Raw genomic sequence first — 17,548 nt, 5'->3', positions numbered from 1 at the left:
AAAAGCCTGGCTCTGAGAACATATCCTACATAGCTCCTGCTGGTGATTTGAGGTGGTCCATAGTTTACCTTAGCAGGAAAGAGAGAACATTTTTAAAAGGAGAAGAACCAAGTTGTTTAATGGCTCTCTTCAGACTCCTCCTCCCTATATTCCTTGTGCAACACTTTTTTTTTCCTTGAGAAAACGTGGTGAAGTTTATCACCCCCAACACAGCTTGGATCATGCTTCCCGCTACTCAAGGCCCTCCAATAATGGTTTCCCATGGCCACAATCAGCAAGCCTCCAAATTTTTTTAAGTGCCACTGGTAAAGAAGATTTGCCTGTGTGACCAAATGGATTTATAATACGTGTGTGTGCATGTGTGCAAAACCATGCCAATATATTATTCATATTATAAAAATAAAGTAAAACAAATTATAAAAGAAGATATAAATGTAAAATAGAGAATACAATGTATGCTAATCTTCATAATATCATACTATCTTTCCTACCATCATAAGACACAATCAACACTCCAGAGTTCATCATTAATAACAGTGAATTAATAACAGTGAATGTGAACCTATATTTCAAGCACTCTTCCTGAGAATTTCTTTCTTTCTTTCTTTCTTTTTTTTTTTTTTTTTTTGGCCTATTGCTTGCTACATCTGATTAGGTCATCACTGGCTTTAACCCCTGAAATGTGGCCAGTGGAAAACGAGGAATAGGAGAAAAGTCATCTCTGCCATTTTCTTGTTGTTTGCTTGTTTTTTTTTGCAGGAATTTTTTTAAAACCAGTTGTCCATTTTGCATTTTGTCAGGGTTTATTTAGTTAAATCTAGGTAAAGAATCCAAAAATTTAAGAAACCAACTAAATGAAAACGTCAGTACAAACACCTCCTGGGCTCTCTGGGACTTAGAACCCCCACCCATCCCTCAGAATAAGCCTAGTTGGAGATGTGACATAAAGTCATCTGACCCCCAACAAACATCCTGTAAATAATTCATAGAGGAAATAATAGGACTTTTAAACTTCTCTTATGTAAATAAACGTATATATAAATGAAGATTTCAGTATGATTTACACACTCTCCTGGAAGCACGCACACCTCATTAGAAACTCCTTACCTACTAAGATCAGATTTTTTAGCCTTCCACGATTGGCGATCTCCTCCAACCATCACCAATCCCACCCATTCTGATGATTGGCCCCTCACTGTGTGGTACATAGGGCTGCTCATCTTTCTCTGAAAACTTTCTTCCCCTTTTGCTCTGACTGTTCTCTCTGTCTGGAACATCTTGCTTTCCATTACTTTTTCAAAATTTTAACTCCTCTATAGAGTCTCACCTCAGCCTCCACCTCCTGTGTGAAATAACAATATCAACTAACATTTCTTGGCCTCTTACTACATGCTAGACAACATATTATCTCATTTAACCTTCACAACAATTCTAGGAGATGGATACTCTTATGAGAAAGCTCAGAGACAGAACTGCTCAAAGCCACACAGTTAGGAAATGAGGGAGACAGGAACCTCCAGAGCCCCATATTCTTTCACTGTATGTGTGCTTCAGTTTCATTTTACTTGTTCTGACAGGTAAAGCTAACATGAAACCATCCTCCTCTCCCTACTCATGGGGAGATGGATTTAGCTGCTTCCTCTTCAAGTTTCCACAGCAGCTTGTTTGAAGATAACATGTAGGACTTACTTCATCCTGCCATATATTGCTGTTATGTGTGCATACTTCTTATATCCCCAGATATACTGTGAGCTCTTTGGCCAAGGGACCACACTGGATCCTTCACAGCACATAGCAGAGACATAGTAAACATGGTCACTGGGTGGATGAATTAATGGATGAATAAATGTGTGGGTGGAAAGCAAACAAACAAAGGTCCTAGACCAGGTATGATTCCTTTATGATTGACATTCTCCTAGTGACCTGATGTACAAACTATAAAGATACATGAGACTGGGTCTATAATATATGACAAAGATTTCAAAATAGAAGACAAGATTTCCATTTCCCAACATTTGTAGAACCACTTAAGAGTTATGTTATATTCTTTAATATATGCTGACTGAATGGTAAAGATTCAAGCTTGTGTTTATATAATCCAACTTTCCAGAAGACCGAATGCAGTAAAAAGCTGTCACCTTACAAAGAAGCACTTGATATCTTGGATGACTGGCAAGGGACTTTTAGGCAGACTATTCTAAAGGTGATGATAGTTAAAGAACTATACAGAAGAAATTTCCACTCATTTAATCCTGAAAATAATATGTGCACGCACACATACAAACACACACACACACACACACACACACACACACACACCCTCCCCCACAGTTGAGGAATTTTTCTTTCTCCATTTTACTGACTCAAAAACTGAGACTCATAAGGGTGAAATGATTGCCTAATAATCACCTAACCAAGCAGTGACACAGCCCCTACCCAAACCCAGGCTTTTAGACTCTAATCCCTTCGTCTTTCCCTACTCTGCTCCTGAGATAGAAAACGAAGCCTAGAATGTCAAACATTTGCGCTATCAGAAACTCTTTGCCATTGACGTAGAATAAATCTCCTTTTCAGTTTTTTTTTTTTTTTTGAAATGCTGTCCTGTGCAAGCCTGCAGTCTTGAGGATTGTGCATGGTAGGGAGGGACTAGTGGCTTCTAATCCCTAGATGACTAAACAGAAGTCCAGTCCATCTGTGATCAATATCCCTTCCAAGGGCCACAGGTGCGCACCACAGAGCAAGCGCCTTTCTTTTCCAACTCAGTGCAGCAACCATCATAGAAATATTTCATCCTCCACTCAGTCAATTAATCCATTCCTCCTTTTTAGATTTTCTTATTAATGTTTGACTGTGTCCTTATGCGGAGGGGCAAGAAATAGCACTCTGACTGATAAGCTACATAGTAAAATGGCCTGGCTGCCATGCACCCAGTAGAGTCATAGATGTGAGGCTATAGGAGGGGCCTTGTTCCTAGTCCTCAAAGGCTGGAAGAGACAAAGGCAGAGCCCAACACCTCAATATCACCTTTTCCACCTCCCCCAAACATGGTGCCCACACGGCAACAAGGGGCTCTTGAAGGAAAGACCACTGAAGCCATCCTCAAGTACATCACGTGCCTGAAAAGAGTGGAAGTGGAGGTAGAAACTAGATTTTATTTGGGGTATTCCTGGAGGACAGACTGGAGGCAAGGAATGAAATTAAAAGCAACCATCTTTCTGAAACTCCTCTTCCTAACAGAGATAGACAACAGAGAAACGGAATAGTGAGCTTGCTGTCATAGGAGGTATTCAAGCAAAGGTCGGATCATCCTCCCATGAGAGTAGTGTAAAGAGCATATATTTAGAGAGTGGTTGGATTGGCTAGGTCACTGCTAAAACACCCTTCCAGCAATGGCATTTTGTGTTCCTCCAAATATTCCACACTTGAATGCCTTGGGAGATGGGTTCAGACAAAGCTCATCTGTTCCATAATACTTGGCCACAATACAACGCCTGCTGCCTGGTCACAAAGCATTTCATAGACAGCTGTTACCACCCCTATTTCAGAAATGTGGTGAAAAGGGAATTCAGAGACAGGTGAGGGGCCTGCCATCACGTGAGCAGGTGGGAAGAGGCCCCCAGCTATAGAACTGTCCATTCCCTGAGCCTACACACTTCTCATCCTAACTCAGTGATTTATGACCACGTGCAATAATCCCTGCCCCCCAGAACACCTTTGTTTAACCCTCCTAGGTTATAAAGTCATACAATCTCAATGTTTAAATAGTCTTTGAACTTAATGGAGTTTATAGGAAAGTAATGTTTCCCACTGACTCTAATTGAGACTAGAAAATGGAACGAGCCCCGTGGAATCCTAAGGAATTATGTCTGGACTAAGGGGTAGATAAGGCAAAAGTCACAGGCAAGTTTCCTGCCATCTTGTCCCAGGGAATCATGGGGCCAGTCTTCATGGAGAGAAAAGGCTGAGTTGGGGGAGGGGGGAATGCAATATGGTTTGTGAAGATCGCAAGCATTTGAAGCAACAGGAAACCATAATGGCACAACTAAGGAGTAATCTTTCTCTTGAAAGGTCTTCGTATTTCACTAACAGGGAAGCAGCAGGTCTTAGGAGAAAACCAGGAACTGGGAATCAGTAAATCTGTGCCACCACTGACTTGCTCTGGGATCTTGGGAGAACACGCAACCTCTCCAAGTCTTGCGTTTCCTCGCGAGGATGACAGTTTCCACCCAGGATTGACTGGAGGACCAGATGAGATCACAGATATGAAGCATGCTGTATCTGGTGACATTGGACAAATGGTAGCTGCTAACATGATCACGCCTGCTTTATGTGTTTTCTCAGATGTGAGTTGATATTACAATTATTCTCTATTTCCAGAAGTGGAAACCAAAGCACGGTGATTTGAAGGGACATGGGTCCCATTCTATAGAGCTGGGACCAAAAAAAAGAGGTCTTTTTACATTGGGAGGACTTCAGTGGCTGCTCATGGCATGGCACTTTCTTTCCTTCTGAGAACACCACCATTACATAACTGTCTGGGTCAGTGCCTCAGACCAGAGATCTCCTCTGCCCACCTGCACCAGCCACACATATTCTGGGACAGAATCAGGAAGATGGCCTCTTTCACATCAACTGGGGAGCCCCAACACCTACCTTTCTCCTCTCCACCTCCACTGCACACCCCCATTCCCCATCCCCTGCTGCTGGCATTCTCTCTGCTATTGAGCAAAGCAGGCATTCTCTGATGCCACCTTACATCAGGGAAGTAATTTCTGGCCTCTGTCTGGATCTCTGCCCTTAGAGAATATCCCAGCCATCATCTACCCTTTATAACAGTCCTCACAGCATTCTCCCTTCTGCTTCTCCACCAGTGTGGCCTGTTTTGTGAAGTACTCTAATCATGGGCTTCCCCCACGCCCACCCCCCACCATCATCTTTACCTCAGAAAATGAAATAAAGAATTCAAGTGACTCATCTATCCTCTTAGCCAGAGGGGAGAAGTAGAAAGTACAGAAACCATTGTAGAATGAGGAGTATTTCTGCAGGCCTCTTGACTGCTTCACGTGATCTGCTGAGCTTCATGAAAGGGAAGATATAAAAATCTGAGCAGTACCATATTGTCTCCCAAAGTAGCCAGCGAGGAAATGAAGTATGACTTCCATCCCCCTCAGGGTAACTCCCGCCTCACATGCTCAAATGGGGCTCAACAGCCGCAGGACAGACGCCTACCTGGTCAGCACCACTGAGCTTCAGCCACTCTCCAGACCAGGGGCTCCCTCATGCCTCAGTGCTACCCTCCCCAAGGCCTGGGACCCACTCCACATCAGTCCTCTGGATATGCAGCAGTGCCTACTGGGGGCCCTGAGCAGGGAGCCTGCAGGGGGTGCCTTCTCGGGAGGTGCAGCTCATCGGCACCACTGCGCTTGACAACCTCCAAACCCTGTGCTCTTCAGCTGGCTGGGGGCCTGCTAGATGGGTACAGTGTGCATAACGGGGAGAGTCGGAGCGGGGAGAGAGTCAGAGAGTCAACCTCTGCTCTAGGCTACTTTACATATTGGGCATCTGCCTGAGATTTCATTATGAAAACACGAAGCAAACAAATCAAACAGAAACAGGGTCCACTGCAATTACAGACAATTTCAAATAGAAACTAGCGAAGAGCCTCGAAAGCCGCCACTGGTCCAGCCTAGTGTTTCTCAAACTTGCGTGGCCCTCAGATCTTCTGGAGGGCTGGATAAAACACAAATGGCTGGATGGCCCCGCAGGGTTGCTGACTCAGAATTTTGGGGTGAGGTTGATGATCTGTATTTCTAACAAGCTCCTGGGGGTCCCCAATTTTGCTGTTTTGGGGCATGAACTTTAAGAACCATGATCTGACCCAAATTTCCCCTTCAGAGATCTGGGAAAAAGTGATTCCTCCAAGTTGCCTTAGCAAGTTAGAGATGTGTCAGAGTACAGCCCCAATATCTGACAGCCCCCCCGCACTGTTTCTTCCAGGGCTTGTCCATCACACCCTGCACCTGTTCTGGCACAAGAGGGCCCTGGGCAGAGAAGGTCACTTGGATCTGGGCTCTCGAGCAGCTTTACCTCTGGGACAGTGATGAAAGGGGAGCATTCCTACTCAGAGCCCATGCTCAGCCAGCCTGAGTCCCCAGTTTGGGAAGTTGCATATACCCCCAGTACATCAGGGTGTTGGCTTCCCCAGACTTCACTTGTTCATGACTTTAGTCATCATTGAGCCTTCATGATCACATCCCTTCATTCTGTCACCCAACAGAGCCTTATTGAGAGCTTCTGGGTGCTGGGCACCGTCTTCCAGAGACTTCTGAGGGGCAGGTTCTTCCCTGCCCCCAAGGACTTTACAGGGAGGAAATCAAGCCTTATCAAGCTGTTACCTTTTGAAGGGCAAGAAGGGAGTGGCTCAGGTGAGTGAGTGAGAGGAATGAGGAGAGTTTCATCAGGCAGGCAGGCAGATGTTAGCAGACAAGGGACATGCAGTAGAGAAGACATGTTCAGTGCAAGGATAAAAAATTATTGAATATTTACTCTATATCAATTGCTTTCCATACTTCTTTTATCCTCACAAACATCCCTCAAGAGGTGCCATTATAACATCTTCATTTACAGATTAGAAAATTGCAGCTCAGAGAGGTCATACAACTTACCCAAGTCCACACAGCTACTCAAACTTAGGTTCTCTGACCCCAGAGCCCAATTCTTAACTACTATACCATCTTATCTCTCTCAGCAAGGGATGGGCAGTTTGTCTGGAGGGCCATAGGTTTACCGAAGCTCTGGGTAGATGAGTGTGTTTGCGTATGAAGGGGGATAGTTGGAAAGAGAGTCTAGGACTTTGTTTGTTGAGGGGCCTGACTTCCAGGAGGAGTCATTTGAACCTAACTCAAGAGGCTGCCAAAGTCACTGAAGGGTTTTGAGCAGGAGAGAGACGCATGACACAACAGTGTTTTAGGGAAATCCTTCAGATAGCAGTATGCAGGTTGGGTTGGAGAGGGGAGGTACTCATCACCCGTAGATTACACTGAAGGCCCCTGCAGAATTTCAGAATTGAGAACAAGAGAGCCTGGCGTTGGGGGGGGGTAGGGGTGGGGGGGGGGTGGCAGGCACAGAGAGAGACTCCGCGGCAGATGCTCTTCTCACCACTATCATCGCAAATATGTTTTGATCTCTGATGCTATATGCTTTACCCATATTAACTCATTTAATCATAATAATAGCTTTTATATGAGATGCCTTTCCTTATGATATTTCTTGTCCCTCCTTTGTCTCTATGGATGCATCCTCATGCTTGGCAGGGTTCCTATTTGGGGATCAAGGCCTGAAACGTCTTCCTTGAATATATAGGAATCATGGGTTGAGACAATTCAGGATCAAGCAATCATGATCAGTCTCAGAACTATCTGTTCTCTCGATTTTACAGCCGAGGAAGCTGAGGCCTGGAGAGGACCATGACCTTGTCCTTGTCCCTTCTAGGAAGTGACAGAGGCTGGACCAGAAGCAGAAAGTCTTCTCCAGACTTCTACTATGTTCCAGTCCTCCTGCTTCCTGGGGCCAGACCAGAGGCCTTGCAGCTGCGACGCGTGCCAGATGGCATCTCAGTCACCAGGCTGGAGGGCGCCTGAGGACCCTGCGGTCAGTGCCAGGCTGGCAGCCCATCCCCTACACGGACGCCATGGGCACAGGGCAGAGGGACTGAGTGAAGGCAGCACGTGCGGTGGAGGGAAAAGAATGCGGTGACTCAGGCCCACATTGTGGCATTGTTCTCAGCTGTCTGAGGGGCATCCCAGCCTGGAGGAGGCAGCTGCTAACTTCACTTTGTCAGAGAGTCACTCTTGCCCCAGGGTGCCGACATGGTAAGGGCAGAGGAGGGCGAGATGGGCCTCACCCAGTCGGCCCTGGGCAAAAGTGAGGGTGCCCGCTGCGAGGTGAGAAAGCAGCTCTCCTCCTAGCTCTGCTCTTGCCCTGGCCACTGCTGTGACTTTAAGCATGATCTCACCTGAACCTGATGAGCCGCACCCTTCTCATCCATTTATAGGTGCCATAGCTTGGAGATAGGCAGCAGTCAGTAGGCTAATGCATTAAAAAAAAAAAAAAAAAACTTGGCAAACCTAGAGAATTCTACACATGTGTTTTAGTCTGTTCAGGCCGCTATGACAAAACATCACAGACTGGGGAGCCTATCAGGAAGAAAATCTTATTTCTCACAGTTCTGGCAGCTGGGAAGTCCAAGATCGAGACACCAGCGTGGTTGTGGTCCGGTGAGAGCCCACCTTCTGGTTCACAGCTGACCCCTTCTCGCTGTGTACTCACGTGGCGGAAGGCCAAGAGATAGATCTCTCTGGAGTCTCCTTTGTAAGAGCACTAGGCCCATTCAGGGGAGTTTCTCCCTCATGACCTAAGCACTTCCTAAAGGCTCTGCCTCCCTATAGCATCACCTTGGGAGCTATGATTTCAACATATGAATTTTGGTACTCTTACCATGATTAATGCTAATATTCATATCATTAAACATCTTGAAGGAAACATGATGGTAAAATGTTAACTTGTCTCCATGAAGGGTATGTTTGACTCCTTCGTGCTGTTTTTGTAACCTTTCTGTAAATTTGAAATTGCTTCAAAATAAAATGTTTAAAAAAAAAGTTGTACCCTCTTTAATTCAGCCAGCTTGGCCACGAGGTAGACATACTTCATTGAATAAGACAGGAAGGTCTATGCCCCTGCAAAGCTTATGTCCTGGCAGGCAGAAACGAATATTAAACAATGCAAGAAATATGAAGAGCGCCTTTTGTATTAGGTGTTAAGTCTAATAGGGGATGAAGTAGAGCAGCAGAAGGGGAGCAGAAGTCCCAGGTTTGGGGCGGTGGGGAGGGACTTGCAGGCTGACCTATCAAAGGTCAAGGAAGTTCTTATCAAGAAGATGAAATTTGGGGGCCCCTGGGTGGCTCAGTGGTTGAGCATCTGCCTTTGGCTCAGGGCGTGATCCTGGGGTCCTGGGATCGAGTCCCACATCGTACTCCCTGCATGGAGCCTGCTTCTCCCTCTGCCTGTGTCTCTGCCTCTCTCTGTGTGTCTCGTGAATAAGTAAATAAATACTCTTTAAAAAGAGAGAGAGAGACAGAAGGTGAAATCTGAGTAGACTTGAAGGAGAGGAGGGGATTTAGAAGCAGCTAGGTGGGAATAGCATGCCCGGAGAGAGAAGCGAATTACTCTAGGAACAGCCAGGAGGCCAGCCATGGTGATCCGCGGGCGCTGGGGAGGGTTACAGGAGCTAAGGTCAGAGAGACCCTGCAGAGCCTTGTAAGCTATTTTGAGGATCGGGGTTTCTCTCTGAGAGAAATGGACACCAAGGCAGGGATTTCAGCAGAGGAGTGAAATGATTCGATGTACATTTCGAAAGGGTCATTCTCACTTCTGAGTTTCAAATATACTGAGTTTCTCAGTTTCAAATATACTGAGAGGCTCAAGGGAAGAAGCAAGAAGACCAGGTAGAAAGTGATTGCAACCATCCAGGGAGGGGTAGCTACAGGCAGTGAGAAGTGATTAGATCCGGATACGTATTTCAAAGGTGGAGCCAACACAATTTCCTTAAGCCAAATGCAATCTCTAGGGCCCCTTCCAGCCCTAAAATCCTTTGACTGCACTACAATCCCTCATCACCTCCATAAACTTTCCCACTAAGCATGGGGAGAGAGACAACTGTGCTACTTTTAAAAATAAATCCAAATTCTCTCAATGGTTGTTTCTTGACATGAATATGAAGCCCCTTGACTTCCATTCTATGGCCCGAGGTTTATGGGGTGATGTTGACTCAACCCTGTTCCATGCCCAAGTGTAAATACAAAATGAGAGAAATAAGAAAGAAAAGGCTCTTTCCCTCCAGCAGAAGAACTGCCAAGCCCAGAGGCTACCCAAGAGGGACAATAGTGAGGCTAGAAGTGATGATGAAAGGGAATTCTGAGCAAGAAGGTAGACTCCCTGTGAAGTGCCTGGTCCCCTGAGAAAAAGCTCCGTTCTTGCTACTGTTTCTGACTGAAGGAAATAGCTATGATCTGTTCCTTGGACGATCCTAATAATCAGCTACCTGGTTCCCCTGACCCAGAAATCCCTCCTCAACCTTTTCTTCGCTTACCACCAGAAATGCAGTCCCCAAGCACAGTGAGGTTGGCATCACCTTGCTCCTGATCTGTTCTTGCATACCAGTATCTACCCCAGGCCACGGCCTTAAGAAGGTCTTTCCTCCTAAGAAAACCACCCCTGCTCTCCCAGATGCCCCAGTCATTGGTGGAGGACATCCAGTTGGGGCAGGAGACTGAATTCGGTTTTGAGGTATTGCATTCTCTTGACCTCAATTCCACCTGGGCGATGCAGCCTTCTTCACTTCCTGCCCTAATTGCTGTGCAGTGTTACCGTGGGCTGTTAAACAGCTGCCACCCTCCACCCCAGACCTGGATGCCATCCAAGGGCAGGTAAAAATATTCCTCTCTTTACATAAATTGTCAGAGTCTGGAAGAAACATGCTCAAGAAATAGGCAGCATCACTGTGGCCCATCTAGTGATTTTGGCCTGTCCCAAAGGTCATGGGGAGAGAAAGTACCTTGTTCTTCAGGATTGGTCACCCTGTGGACTGTTCTTCCCTCAACTGTCTCTTTCTTTACTTCTTTTCCAAGTCTGGAGCTGAGGGGTTTGGTCTAGAAATCATGAAAGAGCACAAAACATTTCAACAAGAAAGAACTCAAAGAACTCATCTTTTTTTTTTTTTTCCTAAGCTGTAAAACCTCCTCCCTTTTATCCCCCAAACACACTGGACCTAGATCTCCAATATCTACAGTATATAAAGGCAGAGTGCCTTTGATTGAAGTGGGGTATGGGGGCCCAGTTTACTTGCCTCCTCCCACCCAAGTGATCAAGCTACCAAACCCAGAAGCCCCTAATTTGTTCATTTTCATTTTAGAAATGATAGCAGTTGAGGCCTAGAGATTTATCCCAAATCATTTAGTGAATCAAAAGAAGAGGACAGATTAGGACCTTGGTTCCTGATGTTCAACTCAGGTGGTTTAAGGGCTCAGACATTATTAGGTCATCGGGTGCACAGGACCCTGGATTTGACTGGAGAGAGCCAGGAGAGCTGTGGCAGTAGCACGCTGGAGTCACCCTTTCATCTCCCAGAGTCAAAGGCACACACCTCTCAGCTCCGCTTTCTTTCTTTCTTTTCTTTTTCTTTTTTTTTTTAAGATTTTATTTACTTATTAATTAGAGAGAGAGAGAGAGAGAGGCAGAGACACAGGTAGAGGGAGAAGCAGGCTCCATACAGGGAGCCCAATGTGGGACTCGATCCCGGGACTCCAGGATCACACCCTGAGCTGAAGGCAGATGCTCAACCGCTAAGCCACCCAGGCATCCCTCAGCTCCACTTTCAGTGAGTTCAAGTAGAAGGCTTGAAATTGGCCGTGGTGGGAAATTGGCAGATCCTACAAGTTAGGGCTTTCCTTTTCCCCCAGGAGAACTGATCAAATGCCACAGGCTTGGGCATATGCAGTCTGGTTTACCAGGTCCTAAGGTAGACTTCTTGTGGAATGTGACCCTGGCTTCTTAGTTTTGAACAACGTCAGAGAACTGTCCCGAAAGGTGAGCAAGCAAGGAGGACTTTGGGATGGTCTTATCCAGGGGAGATAAACTGAAGTGCCTAAAGAACCAGTTAATAAAGTAAACGGGCCAAGTAGCTGGGTAGAAGAACATGGAAAATGATGAGAATTGTGGCAAAAAACAAAACAAAATAAAACAAAACAAAAAAACAAAGCATTTCCATCTGCAGCAACAAAAGTACGTGAGTTTGTCAGGAATGCCATACTCACAGAGGATTCTAAACAAGGTGGCTCAGACAACCGGGCCTGGCAGAGCTGCTTCTTTTGAGGGCTGAGAGGGAGGGCCCTGTTCCAGGCCTTTCTCCTTGGCTTGTAGGTGGTTGTCTTCGAGGTCGCATGGCATTCTCCCCGTATGCATGTCTGTTTAATATGGACACCAGTCATGCTGCATTAGAACCCACCCTAGGGATTTCATTTTAACTTGATTCTCTTTGTAAAGGCCCCATCTCCGAATAAGGTCACATTCTGAGATACAAAGGATTAGGACCTCACCATACGAATTTTTGGGAGGACACAACTCAATCCCTAACATCAAAGCAGGACAAAAAACAAACCTGGGAATCACCTCTGGCCTGATGCTAGTCCATTTGCTAAATTTTGCAGGTGTGCAAACTAAAACTCCAGGAGGGAAATAAGCGGCCCTCCAAAGGTCATGGGGAGAGAAAGGCAGAGGCAGGCCTTCCGATTCCAGCCAGGGGCTTTTCTCTTCCACTTATCTGCCTCCTCTGATTTGAGGTTACTTCATTCACATGTGTATCCCCTCTCAGTAGCCTTGGAGAGCTGGTAGGCAGCCTGAGGGTCAGGCCCTATCTTGTACTCATCTCCAAACTCCCCACAGCTTACAGCATGGTGAAACGCATGGTACACCCTCAGAAAATTCATGTGGAATATCATGGACATCAACTCTCTGTCCTTAGCAGAGGTTCGGGGTGCCTCTGGGCTCCAGGCTAATTTCCAGCCTCTGCACCATGGAATGGACATACGTGCTTTGAAACTCTGGTTTTTCAGTAGAGCTTTCTTGCTATAGACCCACAAAGTGAGGTTAAAGAGAATGAGCATGGGACTTCAGGATTCCACCACTTTTGTTGAAAGTAACTCTGAGAACAAGTCAGACAATGTGGTTCAAATCCTAGACCCACTGCATCAAACATTTACTCTATGGTGTGACCACTTACCCTCTCTGAGCCTTATTTTTCGGATCTGAATATTGGGGGCTAATAATACTTAGCTCACTCAATAACTCATTCATTTGTTCTTTCAACTAGGCAATCTGTATGATTAGAACCTCCTCGTGCCTGGGTTCATTGCAATGAAAAAGCCATGGCCCCTATCCTCTTGAAACTTGCCCTTGAATGAGGAAAGTAGACTGCTGCAGTGTTACAGTCTGTGATCAGGCATGCCAAAGCAAAGTTCTGGAGACTGAGTAGACGTGCAATGGGAAAATTGAGACAGACTCAGAGCCAAGCTGAATCTTGAAGGGGGAGATGTGTCTAGGTGAAGAGTGGAGTGAGAGAGCCAAGTGCCACTGAGGGAGCAATAGGGATCCAGAAAAACATGCTGGCCATAGAGAGTCCTATGTTTAAAGACCTAGACGGGAGAGAGCCTGGGGGGAGAATTAAAGAGGTAATGAGATAATGTATGTAGAAAGTGCATCATGTAGTGCCTGGCACTTAGTGGGTAGTCAGTAAACGTCACTTGCTTCCTTTTTCTTCTTACAACATACCTATATATTTTATTTTCTCAAATCTGAGACCAAGAGATGTAAGCATAAGGTTGAAAAATATGCCTTAGTAATATGACTTGAAAGCTACTAGAATCCATGTTCTCATTTATGGTATTCTAAACAAGGCATACTTATTTATTGGCAAAGCATGCATGGTATTTTTCAGATGCACGGGAGAAAATTATTGTCGATATATTTGCACGTATTTTTTTTTCATTTGAAACAATCACTCTTCCTTGTCCACATGATGAATTTACTATCTGCTGACTTGAGTGAACACAAATGTTATTGTTTGTTCTGTACCTTCTAATTATCTTCACACACCTTTCACTCTTTGATCGTTCCAGGCTTTTCACATCAGAATTCTCGGCCCAACCTGTGACTGGGCTGTGGAAGCAGCCAGAAAGCAGCAGACTGCAGGAAACTCACTCAGGTACTCTGTTAATAAAAATAAGAATGAGAGCAACAATCTTAAAGATAGAGAACAACCTGAGGGTTGATGGAGGAAGGTGGGTGAATATTGGGTATTAAGGAGGGCATTTGTGATGAGCACTGGGTGTTATATGTAAGTGATGAATCACTAAATCCTACACTTAAAACTAATTTTATCATATGTGTTAGCTAACTAGAATTTAAATAAAAACCTGAAATTAAAAAAAAAAGAATGAGAGCAACAACCTCTAATGCCTATGTGGTTTTCTTTTTCTTGGAAATATTTTTTGTAATGTATGTGCCTGTAAAAAATAAATCCCCTCTCTTTTTTATTTTTTTAAACTAATTAGTAAATTTAATCAGTTAGTGGAATTTTTAGAGAAAACAGTCTCTCAAATCTTATCAATAATTTTGTAACAAAAATCAAAATATATCTATTCACAAAGAAAATCCCCTCTCTTTTCAAAGCAATGTTGGGTTATATTGCACAAAATAATATTACCATCTTGACTGATTCATTGGCTGGTAAAAGGATACCAGTGTGAATAGAGACAAGAGGGGATAGAAAAACCAAGAAAAAATTTGGTAGGCATTTAGTATTTTTCCAAGATATGCACATCAGCACTGAGTGTATTCCTTCCTTCCTTTTCTTTTTTTAATAAAACATCGAATTGGCAATTTCTATTTGTTCAATATTTTGCTGATTATAAGGTGGATTACCATTTTTTTCCCTCCACACTACACTTAGGGAAGATAGTTCTTATTTTTATCATCATTTTCACTTTGCTGTGACATAAACTTGTCCAAAGTTGTATAGGTTGTGTGTGACATCTATTTATCAGTCCAGGTTTCTTCTCCCATTATATCCACCCAGAAAATCCCCAAGATCTCTTCCAGCTCTGACATTTGGTAGAATAAAAGCTTTATGAGGGTGAGACCTTGCCTGTGTGGTTCAACATTCTGTCTCCATCATTTTGCACAGTGCCTGGAAAGTCCAAGGAATTCAATAAACAATTTTTTAATTAAATTGAAGAACATGCCCTATACCCCTTTTATAGCCTCAAGAGTTAATGCTTAAGTGATTACTTGATGAGTGATACTAAGCAGCTGGCGCCCCAGAAGGTGACAAACTAAATCCTGTATGAGACCCAAGGATATATACAGACTTACATACAGCTGTGCAACAGCAAACACAGCACCCACAAGAAAAGAGAGATTAATATCCCATATAAACATCACCACTACTGGTGATGTGGGGGTTGGGATGAGGAGACTGGCAGGACATCCCCTGGCTTCCATTCTTGAGTCTTCCTTTCCCCAACGACATCATTATAGGATACTGGAGCTCTGAGGGTTTCCAATAATTTGGCCTGAAAAATTCACTGGGTTTTTCCAGCCTGGTAGTACTTCCTCCTTAAAGCTTCAGCTTCTCAAATTGGTAAGCATTTAATTTCAGTTATAAAATTAGTTGCTTATTGGTATGACGTATTAAACTGATAATCTACCAATGAACAACCCATTACAATTTACACAGCATTTTCACAAGACAACCATTTTATAGAGAAGGAAGGAAGATTCCAGTAGAGATAACTGTTTTGTCCCAGATCACACAACCAATAATTTATAACACCAGATTCAGGCCTTCTAACTCAATATTCTCAAATCATTCCATTAAGACACTCCCACTGTGACACCAGTACTATCAACCAAACAATCCATGAAAATCATGGGCTATAGGGAATCAGGGAAACCTACTTGCTTCTACTCAGTATCTTTCCTGTATTCATGATGGATTCTATAAACATAACCCACTCTATCCCAGTCCTTCCTCAGTTTCTCCTTGTTAGGTCTGCAGTGTCCAGTCTTAATTGTAGCAATGTCTGTGAATTCCTAGGGTGGAGTCACAGGATGTCTTTCTGAGCACCTTCCCTTATTGCCAACTTTATGAGAATGTTCTCCAGACATGTACCCTCCTGTGGTCCTCAGCCCTATTCATGGCATGCTTACCTTCCTAGATGCCTAACTTAGAAACCCAGAAGTCATCCTAAGCCCATCTCCCTCACTTTCCTTTCTCTACCATCCAGTCCCTAAGACTGGTTGATTCTTCCTTTGAAATCTTTCTTCATTCTGTCTACCTACTGACCCTAAAGCCACTTTTAAGTCCCTGTCACATCCCATGGGGTTTCTGCAATAGTCTCCCAGCTGTTCCCTCCCACCAGCATCTCTATAAAATGAAGAGGGTGATGTCCAACTCTGCTCTATACATCATGAAAGGAAAAGGCCAGGGCCAATGTCAAATGCTCTACAACGCTTTCCAAAATCAGACAGTGGACAATGCCAATGTGTGGTTGTCCTCACTTGCCAACCTCATCTTCACCTTGTTCCGTTCACGTTTTTCTTCAAAGAAACCACGCTGCTGAATAACAGTTAGACATTCTAAAGTAGAACTCTATGCTTGGTCAGTAGAAAGTGGCATCCTGGCCTACGTCAGAGGAAAGATCATAGGCGACAGCAGAGGAGCCATATATGACTTCAAAATATATTACATCTGCCTGCCGGGCAGGGATTGGGCTCCCCCAGGTCAGGTCTCTGCAAATGTACCCCTAACATTTGCCTGAAACCTTCTAGGGAGCTTGTAGTCTGCTCTGAATTCCTGTTTTTACTGCTCTGTCCACAATCTCCTGGTCTCTGGGGAACTATTTCACACCAAGGATGAGGTAAGGAGGAAGGAACACCAGACATGAAATCAGAAGGCCCCTAGTGACCATGGCTAACCCCCATCATCTCTTAGAGCCTATTTCCAAACCTGGTAAATAAGGATAGGGAGCCTCACCAAACTGACCTCCTGGGTTACAGAGAGAATTGAGAATCATGCAATATATTGAGGTCAATGTTTGAGAGGGCTGGAGGAGACATTGGCTTTGGAGTCAGAAGAAATGGGATTTAAGTCCAAGCTTTGCCACTTACTCTCTGATCTGGGCCCAGCCAATAAGAGCCTATTGGAACCTCAGTATCTTTATCTGTTGAGTATAACTAATAACATATCCTTCATGCAGAGCTTATGCAAGTGAGAAAATGCCTCACACATGGTGTGATAATATTATTATACTGTATTTGGAGTACTTTCTAGAGTGTTATATTGTCCCAGGGTTCTTTGCATAGCCTAGCTCAGCATCTTGCTCTTCGAGAGTCTGCTGTCTGGGACTCCCTCACCTGCTGGGGAAAGTATGCCCCTGGGGTGTGTGTGGGGGGCAAGGCTGGAAACTCCCAGTGGAAGAGATCATGGCTTGTCTGGAGATGGCCTTTTGCTGTGGGTGGTCTGGTCAAAACAATAGTTAAGTATGAATCAGGCTCCAGGAATGGTGCAAGGACCACAAGACGAGGCAGATCTTTCCAGGGTGGGAGCACTTACAGATGCCCAGGAGCATCTTGGTTGGGATTGCCTGGTTTTACGTGTGTTCATGTGTCTGTTTCAGTGATGTGTGTGTGTGTGTGCGTGTGTGTGTGCTTGAGATGAGCAGACAGCAGCAGCCTATCTTTGACCTGTTCAGATTCTTCAGTCAAGTCAACCATGCCTTCAGTGCAAGTAAGGAAGAGTCAAGTAGGAAGAGTGCTGCGCTGGCATCGCAAAGCCTAGGCTTCATCTTGGCCTTGCTCTGTCTGCTGGGCTAGGCCTGTCACGTCACTCCCTCTCCCTCAGCTTCCCTTCCTAGAGAGTTCTACCTACCCCGCA

Source organism: Nyctereutes procyonoides, unplaced genomic scaffold (assembly GCF_905146905.1).
Source record: "Nyctereutes procyonoides isolate TBG_1078 unplaced genomic scaffold, NYPRO_anot_genome, whole genome shotgun sequence".
Lineage (NCBI taxonomy): Eukaryota > Metazoa > Chordata > Mammalia > Carnivora > Canidae > Nyctereutes > Nyctereutes procyonoides.
Note: the sequence above shows the minus strand (reverse complement) of the source record.